The sequence below is a fragment of the Centroberyx gerrardi genome, chromosome 1 (genome assembly GCF_048128805.1).
Source record: "Centroberyx gerrardi isolate f3 chromosome 1, fCenGer3.hap1.cur.20231027, whole genome shotgun sequence".
Classification (NCBI taxonomy): Eukaryota; Metazoa; Chordata; class Actinopteri; order Beryciformes; family Berycidae; genus Centroberyx; species Centroberyx gerrardi.
The window spans coordinates 31,844,717-31,866,209 of record NC_135997.1 but is presented as its reverse complement, the minus strand read 5'-3'; positions in this window follow the sequence as shown (position 1 = coordinate 31,866,209).

Genomic DNA, 21,493 nt, shown 5'->3' with positions numbered 1-21,493 from the left:
CCCAATTGTGTGAGTAGTGGAAACTGGACTGATATTTTTGAACTGATTGATTAATTGAAAGTGGGAATTAGCTTTTTAGATCATATAACATCATAGGGTTTGTTAATATGCCTTACAGTAAGCAGGTTGTCTCAAAATCACTCCTCAGATTCAATTGCATCCAAATAGACCAAATATGTTGCATCATCATCATCATCATCATCACCATATTATTATTATTACTGTTTATTTATTTAGTTTTATTAATATTATTTTTTATTGATAATAATAATAATAAGAAAAAGAAGAAGAACAACAAGAAGAAGAATATAGGCTAACAACACAATCTGTTTTGATTCTCCATTGTTTCAAAAGACAAAATATTTTTGTAATGGTCAAACAGTTTTTAAAGCTAGTCCCCCCCCCCAAAAAAAAAAAAAAAAAAAAAACATCAATACTTGATGAAACCTACAATAATTACTATAACTTTACTAGGATATGCATCCAATGATGATAAAACACTTAAAGGCTATACTGTACTCACATGCAAAATGTTAAGTTAAGATTAGACTTTATATACAATTCAAATCAAGAAAAGATAGGAATTCAGTATGTTATCACCCTTTGGCTCTAAGGCCGTTACATACTCTGTGCAAGGCATATACGCTAACGCAACTTCCTGACCTACGCAAGCTGTCTGCTTACATAGTGTACGCATGTCCAGCAGCTTCCTACAGCCCTGTCCCTGTCACAGCCCTGGTAATAGTGCATTTATCCACAAGGGGGAGCAAAGCCACCAGTCTGGAGCATGGCAGCATTATATTATCTGGAGCACTGACATATGAGCAGAGTGTTTACAATGGCTACAATGGAGGAATGTGTACTTTTATACATTCTCCATCGCCGCTAAAAGAAAAAGTTGAAAAGAAGGTAGGATCAGCCAGTGTCTCTTCTGACTGAGCCACTGCCATTTTCATTTGTTTACACAGGAAATTACTTCTTCATTTAGTGTCCCTACCTGAAAAGCATGACGTTGCAGCAGACGTTAGCGATGCATTACAAATTTTGTAACAGCGTAGCCGTACTTACGCTGTTTTTCTTCTGGAGTTTTGGCAGTCTACGCCCAGAACTATAAATGCGCGCACTGCGGTAGACACTGCAAGCAAGCTATAGCGACATTTGAATGCAAAATTATAGCCTAGCCCTAACTCAAGCCAAATGGGAGAACTACAGTTATTTCTAACCTGCGGCCTTATATCTGCCGCTAGTTGAGTTTGTTAGCTGGAGTCCATCATAGGCAAACGGCTGCTGTCCTCAGTGTGTGGCTGGTTGTAGTAGGAAAAACACATGGACTGACATTTGAGTGAGCGCTAACCCCTCACTGTGAGTTTGTTGGTTTTACCACTGAGCCAGATAGCAGTTTAGCCCTGAGGGAGAGCAGACAAGTAGGTATATAGAGCATACAAAGGGAGCTGGGCTTTTTCCTGCCTAGTAAATGCTGTAGCTACTATTAAGACTACTAATAAGAGCCCCTAGCCAACAGTGGTACATTTCTTCTTGATTATTATAACCGCCCCACTATTAGGTCTACCACGTACCCATTTCCCTTACACTACTTAGAGAAGCAAAGGTCATACTAAATTCAACTAAAACTCATTACCAAATATTAAACAAATTAGGCAAAGATCTGACAGAGAAAAAGATCATGCAGAAGTGATAATAAATAGATTAAAAAAAAACTGCACACATCTGAAAGAAATTTCAAGAATTTGTGGAACTGATTAAATTGAAACTACAAATGAAATATTTGAAACAATCAAAATCTATAGTGAACACAAGGCACCAGGTGTGGCCAGCTGCTGGACTGAAGTTTGTTATTTTGGGTAAAAATTTTATCTACATTTAAATTATGAAAAATACATCAGAAAAATTACACACTACCGAAATTCCTGTTTGAGACCATCATGCCAGTCATCCTTAAACCCAGGAAAACAGGAGACACAGCATCCAAATTCAATTTAGCATAGTTAATAATGTTACAGTTAAGATAATTACGAAGTATTCAAAATAATAGTAGAATAGTATGGTAGTATGGACTTATATCATATCAAACATGGTTTATACAAGACTTGCTGACTAATACTAGAGCTTGTTTCAGTCTAATACCACTTGCAAAGAATTAAAGTATGGATATGGTAGTTATTACAGTGGATGCAGAGAAGGCTTTAAATTGCATGGAGTGGTCTTTTCACAACAGTAGAAACTTTGGCTTTCCTATTGAAACAATCACACTGAATTCTTTGAGCAGGCGCAGGATCGCCATGTGGCCTTAAAGCTGGTTCATGTGGAAATGGACACACCAAAGTGCACATGATAAAAATGACATAGTTGTAGCCAAAACAACTAGGTGCATTGGAATTGTGCACAAGGTCATGCAACACCTGAAATTTGAACTACTGGCCAATTCGAGTGGGGTTGTTTTTTCTTTTTGCGGGGCCCAAATAAATAAAATCCCTTAGAGTCAGAACCTTTAGTCAGAGCCTTTAGTGAGTCTGGTCTTGATGTGGACTAACCGGTCTACAACAGCAAACCGCTATGTGACTGAAGCCTCAGCCAGTCTGGACCACTATCTGTAAGCATTTTTCTTTTGTTTTTGCTTGCCAAGTTGCTTGTGAAATGTTTGGGTGCTTACAATAAAAATCATATTTTTGGTGTAACTGCAACCTTGTCTTTGACCTGTTCTTCCCTCATAGGGATGGAACCAATTATACAAAAAAGTCTGTGCAAGCCACATATCTAATACATTTGAGACCAATAGAGGAACTAAACAAGGATGCCCCCTGTTACCCATACTATTTGTGTTCGCCATTGTACCAGAGCAAGGTAAGATGTAAATGTCACTAGAATAAACATTGAGGGCTGGAAAATCTAAATTATTTGCAGATGGTCTAAACAATATTTTCCAAAAGTGTTATAATAAAATAAAATAATAAGAGAATACTCAAAAATATCAGGTAATAAAATGTGTCTAATCAACAATAAAAAAATATCAGAATGCCTGATTATTTGGGCAAAAATAACATAAAATATCTAGGATGCAGGGGCAGTTCTAAAAAGTCAGTCTGATCTATAAAGAAAAAAGATTTGTTAAAAGTGCAAAATCTACCCAATCTACCCAAAACTTTAGTCTTTAGACAGTGTTGGTGATTATCATACCTGAGTCCTTGTTCTTGAACTTGGCAACGTTCTTGCCAAGTTCGTGGGGGAAACAAACTTTTGAAGAACAGGAGCACAGAAAATAGATCTTTACAGTTTGAGATGGACCGAACAACATCAACACAGAGAACATCTTTTCAGTTGGAGACAGGCTGTGCTTGAGGTTGCATCATCAATCAAAACACACACAATGTTAATTTTTCCATTTTTTTCCAGCCTGTTCTGTACTATAGACTATAGCGCTCTTTATTTGTGGCATCTAGTTTGGACATGAATCTTATGGCTTCCTATTCATTTCCGTTGGCCACGTCACCATCCATTGCATCCTCCATATTTTGCGGTTGGCAAGTAAAGTTCCAGGATGTTGTGAGTCGCTGGTGATTCAACCATATAGTAAAAATCAAAAGGACCGCCAAAGGGTTAGTCCTTCAACCATCTTGTGAACTAGCTCTCTTTCAGATCACTGGCTCTTTTGAGGACAACCTTTGGAGGGCTTCAACTGACAATGGAAGAACAGGCCAATGTCTGGAGATTTTTAACTGATGATTGAAGGGATAAAGTTGCTGCCCTAAACCTTTTCTTTCCCATTGCTATAAACCTGTGGGATCTTTACTTGTTCTCCATCCTTGGCATTCTTTTGTTTTGAAATCATACTTTGGCTGTTATTGCAAGAAATGTGTCATGGAGGACACAAGAACGGACAAGAATGCATTTGAAAAAGACCTTAGGTCATTATCAAATTAAAGAACTCCAAGTCAATCCTTGAGTCCTTTTGAATATGATCCACTGCACTTGCAAAAACATGTAAACAACCAATTGTGCATGTGTTAAATAAGCCACACTCATTTAGCATAGTAGTTTCACTAGCTGTCACCTGTGAGTGCTAGGAAAAGGTCAGCAGCAATGGTAATCTGGCTTTGTCATGGCAACCACTACGTGCCATTTTACTTCAACATGATATTTTACTTCAAAATAGAAATATTGGCAGTAAAAAATGGATAAAATCAAATCAACAGGGTTAAATAATGCAGGTTAGAGAAAAACAAAGACCTGAAGAACCCTGAAAACAATGAATAAATATTATTAAAAACTGATTTGATTGCTAATTTTCTTATGTAACCCTGTAAATTTGTCTCTTTATTATTTATTTTATATATCACATGAACTTCATTATTGATCATTTCTGTATGACAAAATAAAGTTTGAAACAAAAGAGCATTGTGTTTCACGCTATCTTCCAGCAGATGGCGGTGAAAAACAACTATTTCACATGTGCTCTTCTCTATGATTTGACAGTGTAATAATGTGTATAATGTGTAATGAAGGCAAAGAAGCACTAAATTACACACCATCTATAAATAATGCCATGTATTCTATGGCTTATTCAGACAGAAAAACCAACCACAGACTCTTTATAGCAGCAGAGATGATTACAATCTACATAATGTACTGTATCCACTCTGGTAGCTCAGCAGTGAGTTTGACTTTGTACTGTGGGTGGCAGCAAAGGCAAGCACAGATTACTGCTTGTCCCGGACACTCGCTCACATGGTTCTCATCTCTCTCCTACAGATGTTTCTTCTCAACTGGAGAGGCTGCTGATGCGGTGTCATGTAGAGCCATTTTAACATCAGGAAAACATGAGCCGAAAAAAAGATTCATTGCCCCATATCCATTCATCTCTGAATAGACCTGCTTAGTTAAGTTCATACCTTTCATTTGATAACACCTTGACAACAGGTGGTCAGATGGAAAGAAGAGTGTTTCTTTCTTTTTTTTTGTGATCAAATGTTTTTATTTTAGAAATCGTACAACTTTTAAAAATGAAATACACAAGTGGAATATACAAAGAGAGAAACCTTGACAGACTGAGATTACAATACAATACAATACAAAGAGTGTTTCTTTCTTAAGTGCTGTCACCTGTTAGATCAGGCTTTTTAGCAAATGGCATTGGCCCGGGTCAGCGTTTATTATGTCCTTGAAGTTCTATTATATTCAGAACTGTTCAAACTGGCTGTAAAACTTTGTGTTTTTCCTCTCGCACTGTGACTGCTGCTCATTGGTGCACAAAACACAGATAAATCCGGCTTCTATGGCTGCCAGTGGTGCACTGTCAACTCCCATGATCCTAAACAGCCATAGTCATAACAATGCCTGCGACCAGCCACAGCACTTCACAGCCATAAAGCCCCCCTGGCACGGTCAATTTATCATACATTTCGCAGTTTCACACTGTTCACAGTAAGACCTTCATGTGGCATTAGTGTTAGTCTGCGAAGAGGCCCTTTGACACCCGGCCCGATGCACCTTCCACGGCTCGCGTTCCCGCCCGACCTGAAGGGAGAGGTGAGACGACCCAGGCGCACAAATGTGGGCAATTTGGTTTGCGGCTGACACCCGGCGCTCTGAATAAATGATCTAAATGCTCGCCAGAGATTGTTTTGCCACTGCCGCCCCTCAGCGATGACACGAGGGGGGGGGCAACACACCCCCTGTGGCCTCGTGATGGCCAGCCAGGATGAATATGGGGAAATGAGGCAGACAGCCAGTAAATAATAGTTGCCATTGTGCCCCTCAGCGAGCGGCAGGGCCGGGGGTGGGCTGGGGGAGCTCCACATGATATGCCAGGGCCTGACATGGCACCCAGACCCAGAGCTGTCACCCCTGCGGAAACATCACCCTCGCCTCCACAATTTGTGCACTTAACACTTCACTTGGCACATGACAGGTGCTTATTTCCCCGCACTGGCTTTTTCCCCTCGTAGTGATGCCTCTGAGCCCAGGGCACACACGGCATCTGGTATGGGTGTCTGTCCGCAATGTTGCTCCCTGCTAGAGTGTGTGACTACACCAGTGATACTTTTCACATCCACTCACACTGCGTTTGCAGCCCACTGAACATGGCTTCAGTGTGTGTGCGTGTGTGTGTGTGTGTGTGTGTGTGTGTGTGTGTGTGTGTGTGTGTGTGCGAGGGACAGAAGGGTCTCATGTCCTCAGAGGCATTGAGAGAGTCTCATCTTGTTGACATCGCCCTCGTACATCAAGTTGATCCGTGTTGTCCTAATGGGCCTTTTTGCTTCGCCGCAATTACATAAGGTACTTCTCACACAAATAAAAGAAATGCATTATGACAAATATCCAAGAGAACAAATCATCCCACATTGTGTGACACTGTGCCACTGTGGACAAAACCTTCCCTTCATTTTCCAGCCCCTTGTTCAACTAAAAGACAAAAATCTGCAACAATCAGCAGGTAGTGAGTACTCACCTTTTTAACATATGAGTCCTTTGCAGCCACATCATTGCTAACTATGGGGATAAATGGTCCTTTTGAAATCAGAGAGATTTTTTATGTCATAAAAAAGTATTACACAGCAGTTGTTATTTCGTGCGCTCACATTTTTTGGAGGAAAAAGCAGGCCCATAATCTGCCTTTCATATGGTCATGAAATATGGACTTTTTCTCTCCCGGGTCTGAGTCTGGCTACTGGGTTTTTCCTATTCTCTGGAACAGACCACTAGTTCGAATTGATCCACAGTATGGGCTGGCCCTTGTGAAAATCCAGGCAAGAAGGCCTGGTGTGATTCAGATTCCTATGGGTTTCAAAGCAAATGATCTACATGCAGCGCCTCTCTGGAGACAGATGTTGGCCAAAAATTTGAAGGAAAAACAGAACATAGGGGATTATTTAGGCACGAAATACTGTTTCATACCTCTCATCTGAAGCAAAAGGATGAAATAATTGGATATATGTGATATATGTGAGTTTTTTTTTTTTTTTTTGAGGAATTCAGTTTCCCATTTATTTGTCGTGGGAGATCATGCTTTTTTCACACCTCTTCACATCTCATATTAAAACATCCATGGCTCATACTACGCCATTTAATAATAACACTTTTGGTACTTTTAGTGTGTGTGTGTGTGTGGGAGCAAGAGATCTGCTATTTATCCATTGCCCTTAGTGAGGATATAATACGGATCCTACATTTATACCTAGCAAACCTTCTACCCAAGCTGCTACTGGCAGTGTGTGTTTTTTTCTCACTAGTTAACTGAAGCATAATAATCACGAGACTTAATCATAGAGCCAAGAATGGAAACAGCAGGGTCTACATTCACCTCCCCAGCAGCTACTAAATTAAACCCACGTGTTGAAAACATAGCGTATTTCATACTTAATGTTCTCTGTAAAACAAAAAATTCATCCCCTGGCTATTGATCACAGTTCACAGGTCTCCTATTAACTGCATCACAGCTTCTGTATTCATTGATTGCTTATGTTTAAGACAGAAGATAGATCAACACATTGATTCCAGTGGGGAAACTCAATGTCATGACTTAAACTTCAAAAGGCTTGGTTCTGGATTAAGGGAAATCAGTAGTTGGGTGGCCTGTCATTTATAGCGTTCAAATGAAATCTGTGCATTGTACTGTAAATAGCGGTGTTGGTGTTGCTCAAGTATCTGAGAATACGCCGCCCTTGAAGAGGCTGTAAGCTGTTTGGCCTTGAAAGTAGCTGGCCCACTCTCCCCGGTGTTATAAATAATTGAATGTCCTGTTGAGACTGTCTCTTACCTTGGCGCCCTAAATGACTTTCCTGGATATTGTAATCACACTTGTCATGCTTAAGTCCTTTTTACTTCTTGTAGTCAAAGTCACGGTTTCATCCTTCACTCTCAAATCCCACGGCTGCGGTTGACAATTCAAAAACAGAAATGGGACTACTCCTCTTTTTGTCCTTGTCAATCACGAGGAGCCCGGCGCCTTTTCTGCGGGGCCACAGCCGAGACTGCGGGGAGCGATTGTCAGGTGGCATTACTGTCCCACAAACGCTGCTAAAAGCCAACTTTTTTACATAACAAAAAAAAAAAAAATGGCGATGCATAATTTAACACAGAGATCAGACGCAATTTCGAGGAAGATCTTGAGTTCTAAAACGGACGGTTTCAGCCGAGGCTCCTGGGTGATGGCGGGCGCTGCTGTGAGGCGCTGTGACAGGAGCTACACACTGTTTCTCTCTCTCTCACACACACACACACACACACACACACACACTTGTACTTGTACTTCTATTCTTGTGAGAACCTCCCATTGACTACGTTCATTCCTCAACCCCTAACCCTAACGTCAACCCTCTCCGCTACAGGCCGAACCTCAACCCTTACCCTAATCTAACCCTGAGCCTAATTCTAACCTTAACGCTTAGCCTAACCTTAAAATAATCCTAATTCTAATTCCCTAAACCCAAATAACCCTCTTGCGGAAGTGAGGTCCGACCAAAATGACCTCACTTCGAGAAGCGCCATCACTCCGAAGGTCTAAAACTCTCAAACCGGTTCTCACAAGGATCGAAGTAAAAGCACACACACACACACACACGCACACACACACAGGGCGAAAGAAGAGAGTGTGTCCCGGCATTAATAAACCATAGCGGACACGGGCTTGGCGGTGCAGCCTTCCAGCTCCACAGCGGTGTACATGGGGTGTTTTGAGAGGCCCTGGTCCTGACAGGTAGGGAGGAGAGGCCAGCTGTGAGTGCGAGCCAGGTGGTCCCAGTCCCAAACCCTTCCACCACATCAGCCCACCGCTGGCCTGATTGGCATTAATTGGCAGCTGGTGCTCTCATCTCAAACCACCCCTCCCCCCCACCCCCCTACACCCCATCTCGGGGGGGGTGGGGGGGTGGAGGTGAAAGAGAAGATAGAGAGAGAGAGAGGAGGAGGGAACTGGAGAAGTGATGGGCTGTACCTATCAGGGTTTAATCGGACCAATATCGGCTTTTCAAGGCTGATACCGATAGTTTTGGATTGAAGCTGATAGCCAATATTCAGTATATTTGTGCCAATATTCAATATGTTTAAATTTGACCACTTTCATGTACAAGCATCTATTGTCAGGGTGGAAAAGCATGTGAAATCAAGCTCCCTCCACCACCCCCGCCTCCTCCTGTCCTGTTCCTTATGAATCAATATACTTGCGATGGTATGTTTCTGTAGGCTTGTCTCTTGAAATTATGTATATTCCATATCTCTGTCGCGTGTCTGCTGGGTTCTGGTCTGTAGACCCCTGGAGGGGTTCGACTGCGCTCCCCGCTGAATCTTTAGCATGTTGCTTGGATTCATATGGGGAGCACACTAGAGACCAGAGCCCGTACTGCCGAATAATAAAAATAAAACCATTCATACAATAATGGTTAACTTCATGTCGAGAGTATGAAACTGAAACGGCATATAGACCGTCATGGGACACTAAAACTCTCCACTGAAAGCCAGACTAATGGAATTTCTTTAGGTGGGTTAGCAGCTCCTCAAGGCAGGGTGAGGCAGGTTTCATGTTTTAGGTTTCTGGAATGATTTCTCTGGTCAACCATCTGATCTAAAAATAATAATAATAATACTGAAAAAACATATTCACTAGCTGTGATCAGGGAGGATCCTCCATCATATCAGAGGTGGGCGACACTGACTGGTCGATATCCGATTAAAAAAAGACCAGTCAATATCGGCCCTATGTCTCCACAAACCCATATATTGGTCTAACCCTATGTACAGTGTATATGTGCTGCCTGCTGTCAGGAGGCCCCTCTAATGGCCAAACTCTGCCCTGACCTTGGGAACTTCCCACTCCAGTCCCCAGATCAAAGAGGGAGAGAGAGGAGAGGAAACAACTGCAAAATCCATCTTTCTCTCTGTCTCTGTAATGGTGGCATCTCTCTCTCTACAGAAGGGGCGCTGAAGGGGCATTAAGTAATCAATGATCTTTATCGAACGCTAACAGCCCTCCCACCCCTCTCACCCCTCCCATCCCCTTGAGCTGCGGTGGCCTGTAATTGACAGAAACACTAGTCATATTTTCACGATAGAAAAAAGTAAGCTAACTAATTAGAGCAGAGATCCAATAGAAATGTCTAGTGAAGAGCTAATATATCACTATGCTAAATACTGGAATAATAAAACTGCTTTGTCATTTGCTTTTTGGCTTGAGAACGAGGCTTTTTAGCTTTCGTAGCTGAAATGTTTTGTGATGCTGAGTCTTGAAACTCCAATGGGGGAGCACAGGTGAGAAAAAGTGAGTTTTGAAAGCCAGAAATCTCAGCACCTTTTGAAGTAATCGTTGAGTCGCTGCTGGTATTAATCAACAACTCTATCACCCCCCTGCAGATACATTATGGTCATTTTGTGCTGTGGGGCAGTAAAAATCTTGCTTACTGCCCCTTTAAAGTGTTTTCCTTTTGTGTGTGTGTTTTTGAGGAACCTCTGAAAGTAGACTGCAGGTCCACCAAGCCACTAACTGTAATACCGATATTTTTTGGATTGAAGCTGTGAAACCCAATTTTTTGTGCGGATATTTAATATTTTTGGTGCGGATATTCAATATGCTATTCTGATGCTTATGTGTAACTGAGTATACTGTGATTATGTATTTTATGTGCAATGTGATTGTTTGTTCACCCTGTGTATGATGTGTGTGTCTTTTTTAAACTGGAGCTGCTATGATGCATAACAAATTTCTTGAGAAATCTGACAATAATGTTCTATCACATTGTATTGTATCGTATCATATCATATCATATCATATCGTATCGTATCGCATTGCATTGTACCATATCATATTGTATCGTATCGTATTGCATCAGATTATATTGTATTGTATCGTATCGTTTTGTATTTTAAAATTTGACCATTTTCATGCCATAAAATTCCCCCAAATTACTATAAGTCAGTGTTTAACCAATCATTTTATTCTTGTCACGGTGTTAGACGATGGGATACTAAAGCGCTCTACTGAAACCCAGGACATTACTACTACTTACTACTATTTTTACTACAACTACTAATTATAATAACAATAACATATTGATGCATACTTGTGTAGAATTGATCAAGTCTACAATAAGTATGCAATCAAACAAATTGCATCGTATCCATCATATCAGAGTTGGACAACACTGACTAGCCGATATCTAAGTTTTAATAAAAGGCCAATATGGACCTGATATATCGGTCTGGCCCTGGTAGAGAGCAGAGTGTAGCTTCAACAGAGAGCGGGTCACGCTGCCATCGGCCTCCTGCTGACCATCAACTGCTGCATGGACACGGATCAATACTGAGACTCACACCGCGGGCTTATGAAGCAGATGTACTTGCCTCTTAAATTCACCATGGCTTTTAAGACAGATCCTCGCAGGCCTGGTCTAAAGATAAACATAACCCTCATGACTCCCACTAATTGTCTGTTGAGCAGTTCAGACAAACCGACTGAATGAACGGAGGCTCTCAATAGTGTCTCCCTGTCACTCCAGTGACAGTTACTTTGGAGGGACTGAAAAACATGTTTTTCTCTCTCTTTCTCAAGAAAACCTTTTTATCCTTATGTTTTTACCTGTTTCTTTTTCGCCTGAACCTGGGTGACTCACTCTTTTCTTCCCTCTGGGCTAAATTGATGGCAGTGCAGGAGTTAATTGTTCAGGCATGTGTTTGGCTTCCTGATGGAGAGTGGATGTGGATCGGGGTGGGGTCAGGGTTCACAGTGACATGTTTTTTTCTGGGCGCTGGAGATGGAGAAGAGGCCATGGGAGAGTGCTGAACAGGGGATGAATAGGAGTTCCACCAAGGCACTTAAACCTGTCTCAATACAGCAGCCAACAAAAGAGAAAAATCATTTTACACATCAGAGACGATAGCATATCCAATGAGAGATGGAGCTTCACAGAAACTTTATAAAAGATGACACTTATTTTTTTTTTAATGTTGGACACACAAAAAGGCTTTGCTTCTCTGTGCGAAAGGACTGTGACATGGAGTAAAATAACCGCAGTACAGTTGGCTGTCAAAAGTGGATTCTTACAAAACTTTCTTAAGTTATCAATTATAATTTCAGACAGCTTCAAAGACTTTGAATAGCGCCATTTATTTTTTGTTCGGTAGGTTTTACTCTGAAAGGTCCATTCACTGACAACAGTTAAAATCAAAGAATGCTTGCAAGAAAGTGTAAAAACAGCAAACCGTGCTGTATACTAAATACCAAACACTGTGTAATCTCTTCCAAATAGTCAAAGGGAAAATTGCATTTTTAATCAACTTATTATAGATACCCTGAAAATGCAGTACATGGCAGCAATAACTTGTATTTAAAATATTATTAATCCTTTATATATTAATCCTTTTAAACAGATATGATTGAAGAATATACTGTGGTTGAAGCGGTACAATAAGAAACAAATGAAACCAAATGAAAAGCAATTTTTGTAAATTAGGAGTACAGAATGCACATAAAAAGCAAATGCAGGAAAATTATTGCTCATATAAAATAAACAATATAAAAGCTATACATATTAACATGTTTTTTTTCTTCAAACTGTGTGTGTTTGGCTGAATTTAGAGAGGTAAAAAGATGCTCATTGGAGGGTTTGCTGAATATAAATCACAAAGGGAAATAAAAAGGTATGAAAAATGAAACTACCTTTAATATGACTGCATATCAACAAGTTTGTGCGGGTGTGTGCACATGTACAGGCCTGTAATTTGTGTGTGTGTGACGGCATCAGGCCGGGCCCAGAATGGACCCTGGGTGAGCGGGCAGGATGAAAGGAGCCCCCCTGCTGGCGTGGCAGCACAGCTATGTGGTTACTGTGGGGGAATGCGTAGCCCTCATCATCAGACCCCCGGCTAGCCGCGGGACAGCCCACATCACTGAGCGCAAGTCCAGCATCTCGTGGCATTACTTCAGCCAGCTTAAGCCATCTTAAGACACCAAATTGCACTGTAGCCGGACAATGATCCGGGGTTATTTGTCTCAGCGGCTGTTGTTTCGTTCCTTTAACTTTGTTCGCCGTCAGTGTGGGGTGAGCGGAGTCAGGAAATCGCCGGGGTATTTAACAAGGCTTGTGTAATTGATTGTGGCAGATCCTGCCAGCGAACAGCAGGTCCACAGCCCCTTTCACTGAGCCCAGCAGAGGGCCTGCATTGATGTGGATAAGGGAATTATCTCTACTCTGGTGACTCGGGCTGGAGGACACTGGAAATTCAATTAAACCAATCTATGTTCTCAATATACAAAGCCTGCGTTCTGACTGTAAGGCCGAGGCTTGACGTGTACAGCAGCCCGACTGGGTCAAAGGTGGACGAGAGGTGCTGCGTCGATCCAAAATGCAGGAAACGAAGGTTTACTGGAGGAAAAAGTGGTAAGGTTTTGCGATCGTTGCCCCTCGAGGAACACCGCAAAGTTTCGGTTTGAGTTCATTTCTTATTTCGAGTCGGATGTACTGCCGCACTTCATTAGAAAACATTATCATCTCTTTCCTAACTCGATGTGTGATTGAAGTAGTGACCTAAGGGCCAGCGCTGCGGCTCACCGTGTGGGCGTATATTTGTGGTTTGTTGATGCACATTGCACAATAATACCATTTATTATCACATGCGGGAATAGGAGTCGAGATTTGTAATGCGTTAACAATTCAGCGCTGCAGTGCTGAGACCGAGTTAACCACGAGGCAATCAGGTGGAGCTCGCTGCTTTGTGCAGTGATGGAGAACAGTAAAAATGGTCATGACTGCCTCAGACCGCCGTGCTTTCACTTTCAGAGAGTAGTCAAGAGGAGAAAAGGAGGCTGCTGAAAGGAAATAAAGACGTATTCTCAAAATTAAAATAATAAGAAAAATATCGATCAAAACATACCCTTCACATTACAACTTACTTGTGGATTTGGATGAATATTATGGCGAAGAATGAGATGAATTTCTTTCAGTGTGCTGCAATGAGCACCACTTAAAGTATTGAGAGAAAACCCCAAATGTGAAGGTCAGTTTTCATTTTATTTCACCTGAAAGGACATCTTTGCTCCATATGCTTTTGTCATCTTTCCGACTTCTCTCGCTTATCCCTTTCACGCTTTTCACGAGATGAACACACTTTCTCTTTCTTTGGGGCCTCGCTAATATTTTGAATGCAATGTTTAATGCTATTGAACTATTCAAACAAGACATCTTTATGCATATTTCTGTTGTCTGCTTTATGCATAACACACACACACACACACACACACACACACACACACAGAGTAGATGTTCAATCATTGGACTGAAAGTATCGCATAACATTTCTGGCTATACTTTAAATTTCACCCCAAAGATGCCTGGCAGCGCTGTATTTGACAATATTTAATTGACGTATAGAGTGCTTGTCTCCACAACTGCAGGGCGATAACCCAATAATGTTTGATTGGCGATTCCCACTGCTTGTATGTGTTGTGTTACACTCTGTCTAATACTAATTGCATATTAATTCTTATGTTTCATCTTTCAGATCTAATAATTTCCCAGCACCCATGCTACCTACATGCCCACTACCAGTAAATGGATAATTAGCGGATAATGGTCAATTAAAGGAGGAGGCTATCTGGGGGATTAATCGCATAAAGATTGGAGTTGTAGTATTGCAAACATTTCTCGGAGGCAGAAATAATCTCATTGTTTGAGTTAAGCCTCAACGGGCGGCAAAGAACCACAGCTCAGAGTGTGAAGTTATAGCTAACTGGCAAACTTGACTGGCAAAGAAAGAACTCTGGTCAAAATATAAATAAAACATATAACTGGTAATGACTTCTCGGTTTCCTTTATTCATGACCATGGCATTCTTGATTTTGGAAGGTCAGCAGTTAGCTAACTAGCTTACCTAGATAGCTATAGGCTAGAATGGCCAGTTTGAACTTGGAAGGGCGGTTAGGCTAATAGCTAACTTAGGTATGGCTAGGTTGCATTTTTCCAGTTAGTAGCAAGAGATAGGCTTCATAGGGTTGCTAGGTCTGGGAAGTCTGGAAATGTATGGTAAAATAATTTCATAATTTCCGGGTCTTGATAAGTTTGGAAATTGCACAAAAAGTTTGGAAAACTATGGAGTTTGGATAAACATCGTTCCCAGTATACATGACTACACATTTTCTGTAGTTTTAGACCCCTGTCATCTCATGATATCTGAAAGCTTCATCTATAGAATTATTAGGGGCAAGATAACTATCAGTATAAATCAAACTGAACACCAAAATCTTCAACTCAAGAAATACATATTTGGAAAATGTATGGAGTTTTGGAATTGAAACTGTAGGAACCCGCAATATTAGGTAGCTCCTAGCTATCTTTTTCACTGGGCTTCATTCTTCAGACTTCAGCTTCAACGTTACTTGGCCAGAAAAACTGTGTTTCTTTGGCTCCGTCCATTCAGGGTTTAACTCAACCAATGAGATTATTTCTACCTCCAGAGTAGTTCTGCCTCCAAAAAATGTTTGTGTAACTAAAAATCTGCTAACTGTATGCTTTATGGGAGATATGTCCAAATAAAAACTGATGCAGACAGAGGATAGATAGCACGGGTGTGGAGGAGAGAACGAGACGAAACGGCGCTGTAGTGACACACAGGGAGAAAGCTGTGGTTTTTGTGGAAGACGATGCTTCATGACAATGGAGTGCGAAAAGCAAGAGAGGAGAGGTGACTGGACGAGTGGACTGGAGAGAGAGGAGATTGTAAAAACAGATGTTAGGTGTAGGAGATCGGGCCTGAGGACGAGTTACTCAGCCCAGTGAGGAGGTGACACCATGCAGGTCCAGGTTCACCAGTATGGCAGCAAACAGTCCAGTATGGACCATATCCTCCACCACTGAGCTCCTTTCTAACACGCAGCAATGTCTGATCAACCTCAACCTCACATTCACACACGCACACACATACACACACACACACAGGCATGCACAACGCTAACCACCATCCCCCTCACGTTTGTGTGTAATGGATTTTTATCAGGGCAATAGTATCAGGGCTGATTTTGACGAGTCCCTAGGCTGCTCTACAATTCCTTTTGAAATCCCTTTCTTTAGTAGTCTTGTTCAAGTAGCCCGAGGCCATGGCCCTCCGAGATCACAATGTTATTAATACAAACATGTCAAACCGCATGCTGAAATTCAAAACAGAGGTGCCAAAATGTCAAGGTGTCAAACTCCTGAAATATAAATTATGCTTTAATATTCCTAAGCACTACACAAAATATGCTTCGGCGCATAAAAAAGCAAGATGTGCACAAGTGTTTAATATTTCAACATAATGTCACCAATTGCAACAGCGGAGGGGATTCGCTGACGGCCGTGACCCTGGCTGTGATGTGAGATTTCAAGAACCCTACAGGATTAATGACTGGACTTAGTATGCCACCCCGCCATCCCCCACCCTGCTCAAGCATGTAATTCCCCCATAGAAAACTCAAGGACATCTGCCGAGAGAACAAAACTGTAGCTAATTACCATCTAATATCTGACATTTGGTTCTCCTTTCCAGTGTAAATGCTCAATGCCACTTGGAAATTTGATTATTTGATGTAAACAGACAGACGGCTAAATCTATTTTTTCTTAAACAACTGAAGCCTTCACTTGAAGAACCTTCTAAATGCTGTTGCATTTATGAATAGTGTACTTTACTGGTCCGGCCGCTTGTCAGTTTTAGATGCTGCTATCCTGCGTTTTTTCCTTTCTCGTCTTTTCTTTCAGTGCAGAACCGAAAGCAGTCCAAAGCCGAAGCTGTCGTCCTGCTCAACATTTAGCAGGGCCACTAATGAGCGTTGCTTTCTTAATTATCTTCTCCTTTTCCCCTGACATCTGTCCATCATCCACTTGAACACCTAATTGCGTTAATGACCTCTGAGGAAGACGAGAGAGCCTCGTTATCGGGTCAATATTTACAGCTCTGCTTTCTCTGGCTGGTACAGCTACCGGTCGGCCGGTAGCTCTGGCATCTGCCGCACCAGTTAAAGGCCAGCGAGTGCCACCTCCCTCCCAGTTAAACGCTTCCGCCGCACGCCTCCGCCTTTACAAACCAGGTGCCTGTCACCTCGAATGACCATTACCGTCTGACGCGAAGGCATCCCACGCCTGTGACACGATAGGGTGGGAACCATCCGGAAAGGCAATGTTACCTGATGTGTTTTGTCACCTCTTCCGGTTGCCTGGGCAGGCATTTGTGTCGGGCGCGTTCGCTCCGGGGCCCGGGAGCGTCGGACCGCATCTGCTGTGGCTGCTCTCCGCCTGCCAGCTCCACTTCATGACATCTGAAACTAGCCAGACCAACGCCGGTTTACACATGAAATGCTCAGGCCACTCAGCCCTGTGAGAGCAAACTGTCAGTCAGCCAGCGCAGGACCTTGAAGCGCTGACCTGCTTGCTGAACTGAGCTCGGCTGCACACCTCTGCTGCACTGGGAGTGGGAGTAGAGTATGATATATATGTGTCTTTTATCCCTGCTCGCTCTACGTTTGGGAATGCACAGTTTTATTCCTCCTTAGCAGAGTTTCTGGGAAAAGTGAGAAAGAATGAGGCAGTGCAGGAAGAGTTCATACTGCAGTCATTTTTGGCCTTGAGTTGGCTTGCTTGCATTATAATGAAGATGGACCCCCAGAAAAGGAGGGTTCTTCAAGGGTTCTTTGGTTAAGGTAATGGTTCTATATGGAACCCAAGAGACTCCAATAACCCTCTGATTTGTTGATGATAAAAATATGATTAAAAACTTCCTTTAATACTGCTGATTTGGAACATTGCATGCATTCTTAAGGGATTCTTAGCACCATAAAGGTTCTATGTAGAACCATTTTAGCATGGTCCTATAGAAAGCCATCTGAAAGAGTTCTTCACAGCACCAAAATGGGTTCTGCTATGGTACAAGCCTAAAGAAACATGTTCTGGTACTACATAGAACCCTTTTGTTAGGAGTGTAACACAGGTTCCTACCCATAAAAGCAAATAAATGTATCAATAGTTGCCCCCTTTTGATTGTTTAGTCAACTAATCCATTGTTGGAGTCTAAATTAATTGAGCGTCCCTGTCCTTTAATGATTCATTTATGGACGATGTTGCATGAGTTATTTCCTGAAAAAATACTGGCATCACATTTATTCAGAAATAAGTACTTGAGACCATTTTTCACAGCTGCATTTACGTGAGGGACGAGAATAATGCGGCAATGTGTTTTACATATTTGTCTGTTGACAGTGCCTTTTGTCTACTAATTGAGTAAGAATTTCTTTAGCCGGGGGTAGCAATAATGTCATGATGATTCATAACTGCAATGATATGACACCATTCACACCGGTGTCTCCAGTCCAATAGATAGTGAAAACCCTTGCTAAAACCTGCTTAACTTTGCAGAGCTTTCGGTTAACAGCCTAGTTTTAACGTTTTTAGTGTTGCTTCACAGGACAGTCTAATCTAATTTTTGCTTCTAGAAATGCATTGCATTGTTAATTTTTTGACCCTTTCAGCACCTTGAATGAGGTATTTTGACAAATTAAAGAAGGAGACTATACAGAGAAGCTGCCTCTATTGTTCTGGTCTGTTGGTCTGGAATCAAGCAGCTGGAGAGGATGGTGTGTGTGTGTGTGTGTGTGTGTGTGTGTGTCTCTAGGTGGGTAGCAGCCTCGGTCTACCCAGTGAGTCCCGGTGGTGAAACAGAGCCAGACGCAGCAGATCACCCCTAACCACTGAACCTCACATTCCTCCCGAGTCCTGACATACTTATCTCCAACACATACCTCTCTGTCAGGGGTCAGCGGCTGGCGGAGAGGGAGAGAGAGAGAGAGAGAGAGAGGGAGAGAGGGAGCGGGTGGGTCATGGTGGGCTTGGCGCTGCGTCCCTCGGCAGCCCATGAGCCCCTCACCCTACCTGGAGGGGACGGACGAAAGCTCTCGGAGAAAGAGCGAGGAGACCTCCAGCTCCAGCAGAAAGGGGGGGGGGGGGTGATGGGGGGGGGGTTGAGGTTGCTGTTTTAGTGATGATCCCCCCCCCCCCTAATGATAGAGGAGGGGGTGGGACGGGTGCATGGGGACTGATCTGGCCTGCTGCATAGAGGGTGGTGGGGGGGAATGGCAGGGTCTATAATCCAGTTAGAGGGAAAGGGGGGGGGGGGGGATGGGGGGGGGGGGGGGGGGGATGGGGGGGGGTGGAGGGAGTGGGTGGGATTTTAGCCCCCAGCCCAACAGCAGGCCGGCTCACAGGTCATTGAAACCCCCTCCAACCCCCCCCATCCTCCTCCTCCTCCTCCTCCTCCTCTTCCTCCTCCCTCCTCAACCCCCACCCCCCCTCCTCCTCCTCAGCCTCCTGTTGGGGAAGATTATACCGAGAGAGAGAATATTTGAGGTCACCAGATAAACAACAGCCTGGGAGAGATACAGTGAGAGTTCACATATCCATCGTTTTTTTTTCCCTTTCTTCCTCTGTTTTCATTATTTTTCTAGCTTCTCTGGTAAAGGGCTGATGGGAAGCGTTTGATCCCGCGGAGTTAAGTCCATTGCACGGACACTGGGAGCCGGGCTAAGCTCTTCGGAGACATACCTACAGGGTGCCGCGTGTGTTGATAGCGTGGATGTGGCGGAATTCGGGAAAATAGCGGGGAGATGCAAACAGATGCACGCGCTACCGGGACTCAGTCCTCCGATCTTGTTTAAGGCTTGCAAAATTGTTGTGAAATTGTGGGGAGATTTCCAAATTATCCCCAAATGCACTGATGTACTTCAAAAGTGACATCAAAATACTTTGATTCAACACATATATCTTTCAAAGTTGGTAATATTTGATATAAGTGCCTTTAGCATTCATGTAAACAACACAGATGTGACCAAAGCGGCGTGATGCTGGTCTTTGATCCCGGCGTCTCCGCTTTGATCTGGCTCACAGAGTAAAACATGTATTTTCCGAGGGGGAATGCAGGCAGGCGCCGCGGTGAAATGGCCCTGGCAGCATTAGCCAAACATCGGCTTAGGCGGCGGATGCGAACCTGCAACACACAACCCGACAAATTAACTAAACATACTTACCAGTCCCACATGTTTAGGGCAGCATGCCCTGTGAGCCTTGAAAAATTGTGAGCTGCTGCTCTCCTAATAATGCATTTCAGAATCCCCCTATGCTACATTTGGAGATTAATGTATGAGAGTTGACACGGGTTACGCTGATAGCCTATTTGTGCGAGCGCAGAACGGAAAGAGCTTACAGAAAATGAGAGCCACTGAGCTAATACATCTGACCTCCAGGACACCTCCGCTGACGACCGGCGGATTTTACCACCAGGACGGTCGCAAATAATTTGCGCTAATTGGCTCTGAAGGCAATTACGGCGGAGAGAGGAGACAGAGGAGGAATGCTGAGGAGAAAGTGGTGCAGGATGAAATGCATATTGATGGTTAGCATCAAAAGCAGGCCGCTTTGAAGTGCTGGTGTGGTGTCAGTGTGTGTGATGGGAGAGCTGATAGAAAAACTGGACAGGAGAGAGGTTCTCCTCAAGCACATGGCTGGCTGGTGGGAGAGGTCAACTGCTCCACAGCAGTGTGTGTGTGTGTGTGTGTGTGTGTGTGTATGTGTGTGTAGGTGTGTGTGTGTGTGTATGCAAGAGAGAGAGATTCTTACTTAACTAAACGCCTTAATGAGGACAGGTCAAAACCTCAGTATAAACTCTAAGATATAAATCTGTCACAGTAAGGACATCAGAAGTGTTGATGCATGACTTGATGTTGAGGTTTGTCGCTGCAAACAAAGGCTACAAAACTCTCTCCCCTTCTTCTGTCTAATTTTTAGGCAGCTGTGTCACTGTCTTCCTCTTGCAGGGAGATATTTGCCCACTGTAAATAATGCACAATTTTTCCTATTTTAAAGCCTTAACAAACAACAGCAGTTGAGTGATTCTGGCCTCACATAAGCTGAATTTACCTCTGTGATTTAAACCCTCTGTTTGGGTTTTTAATTATTTAGTTATAATAAAGTAGTTTCTTGAAGAGTTTGACTTGCAGATACAAAAGAAGCTTGAAAGAAGCATTTTCTCTGTCTTTTTTACTTAAGTGTCTGTAGACATTATCACATGTCACATATAGTCAGACAACAATTTTAGAAGTGAAAAATGTCTTAATATCAATGAATCCAAACAGTAGTGAGGCAAAATCATTTCAACACAGGGGGAACCATTCTACATTTCCAGACTCAGCCTTTAACAAAACCATGCTCTCTTTGCTACATTTGACATAGTGATCCTTCCTCTCGCACTAACGGTATTTGCCACTGTCATTTAAAAGTGCACTGTGTGGCATGTTAACGTCAATAAATCATTACCACATTGACTTTGAGACATTAATTACCGTAAACAAACAAGACCATCACCTCTACACTGCATTTTACATTGTGAGCCACCGGGTCGGATTTGGCGGGAAATCTGCTGGATTGCTTTACGGCACAAAACAGGAAGAAGGCGCTGTTTTTCCAGAGCAGACGG